This window comes from Ixodes scapularis, unplaced genomic scaffold (genome assembly GCF_016920785.2).
Source record: "Ixodes scapularis isolate PalLabHiFi unplaced genomic scaffold, ASM1692078v2 PGA_scaffold5__190_contigs__length_132052651, whole genome shotgun sequence".
Lineage (NCBI taxonomy): Eukaryota > Metazoa > Arthropoda > Arachnida > Ixodida > Ixodidae > Ixodes > Ixodes scapularis.
Window position 1 is genome coordinate 55,347,602 of NW_024609880.1, and position 2,349 is coordinate 55,349,950.

The window sequence follows — 2,349 nt, forward strand, 5'->3', positions numbered from 1 at the left end:
AAAAAAATTATGCACCACACCGAGAAGTATGTTATGAGGAGGATAATGTTTCACGCAATCTATTCTTATTTAAATTTTCGATGCAAACACCTTGTTCTGCAAAAAAAAAATTATGCACCACACCGAGAAGTATGTTATGAGGAGGATAATGTTTCACGCAATCTATTCTTATTTAAATTTACGATGCAAACACCTTGTTCTGTGAAAAAAAAATTATGCACCACACCGAGAAGTATGTTATGAGGAGGATAATGTTTCACGCAATCTATTCTTATTTAAAATTTCCATGCAAACACCTTGTTCTGTGAAAAAAAAATGCACCACACCGAGAAGTATGTTATGAGGAGGATAATGTTTCACGCAATCTATTCTTATTTAAATTTTCGATGCAAACACCTTGTTCTGTGAAAAAAAAAAAAAAAATTATGCACCACACCGAGAAGTATGTTATGAGGAGGATAATGTTTCACGCAATCTATTCTTATTTAAATTTTCGATGCAAACACCTTGTTCTGTGAAAAAAAAAATAAAAATTATGCACCACACCGAGAAGTATGTTATGAGGAGGATAATGTTTCACGCAATCTATTCTTATTTAAATTTTCGATGCAAACACCTTGTTCTGTGAAAAAAAAAAATATGCACCACACCGAGAAGTATGTTATGAGGAGGATAATGTTTCACGCAATCTATTCTTATTTTAATTTTCGATGCAAACACCTTGTTCTGTGAAAAAAAAATTATGCACCACACCGAGAAGTATGTTATGAGGAGGATAATGTTTCACGCAATCTATTCTTATTAAAATTTTCGATGCAAACACCTTGTTCTGTGAAAAAAAAAATTATGCACCACACCGAGAAGTATGTTATGAGGAGGATAATGTTTCACGCAATCTATTCTTATTTAAATTTTCGATGCAAACACCTTGTTCTGTGAAAAAAAAATTATGCACCACACCGAGAAGTATGTTATGAGGAGGATAATGTTTCACGCAATCTATTCTTATTTAAATTTTCAATGCAAACACCTTGTTCTGTGAAAAAAAAATTATGCACCACACCGAGAAGTATGTTATGAGGAGGATAATGTTTCACGCAATATATTCTTATTTAAATTTTCGATGCAAACACCTTGTTCTGTGAAAAAAAATTATGCACCACACCGAGAAGTATGTTATGAGGAGGATAATGTTTCACGCAATCTATTCTTATTTAAATTTTCGATGCAAACACCTTGTTCTGTAAAAAAAAAAATTATGCACCACACCGAGAAGTATGTTATGAGGAGGATAATGTTTCACGCAATCTATTCTTATTTCAATTTTCGATGCAAACACCTTGTTCTGTGAAAAAAAATTATGCACCACACCGAGAAGTATGTTATGAGGAGGATAATGTTTCACGCAATCTATTCTTATTTAAATTTTCGATGCAAACACCTTGTTCTGTGAAAAAAAATATTATGCACCACACCGAGAAGTATGTTATGAGGAGGATAATGTTTCACGCAATCTATTCTTATTTAAATTTTCGATGCAAACACCTTGTTCTGTGAAAAAAAAAATTATGCACCACACCGAGAAGTATGTTATGAGGAGGATAATGTTTCACGCAATCTATTCTTATTTAAATTTTCGATGCAGACACCTTGTTCTGCAAAAAAAAAAAATTATGCACCACACCGAGAAGTATGTTATGAGGAGGATAATGTTTCACGCAATCTATTCTTATTTAAATTTTCGATGCAAACACCTTGTTCTGCAAAAAAAAAATTATGCACCACACCGAGAAGTATGTTATGAGGAGGATAATGTTTCACGCAATCTATTCTTATTTAAATTTTCGATGCAAACACCTTGTTCTGTGAAAAAAAAAAATTATGCACCACACCGAGAAGTATGTTATGAGGAGGATAATGTTTCACGCAATCTATTCTTATTTAAATCTTCGATGCAAACACCTTGTTCTGTGAAAAAAAAATTATGCACCACACCGAGAAGTATGTTATGAGGAGGATAATGTTTCACGCAATCTATTCTTATTTAAATTTTCGATGCAGACACCTTGTTCTGCAAAAAAAAAAATTATGCACCACACCGAGAAGTATGTTATGAGGAGGATAATGTTTCACGCAATCTATTCTTATTTAAATTTTCGATGCAGACACCTTGTTCTGCAAAAAAAAAATTATGCACCACACCGAGAAGTATGTTATGAGGAGGATAATGTTTCACGCAATCTATTCTTATTTAAATCTTCGATGCAAACACCTTGTTCTGTGAAAAAAAATTATGCACCACACCGAGAAGTATGTTATGAGGAGGATAATGTTTCACGCAATCTATTC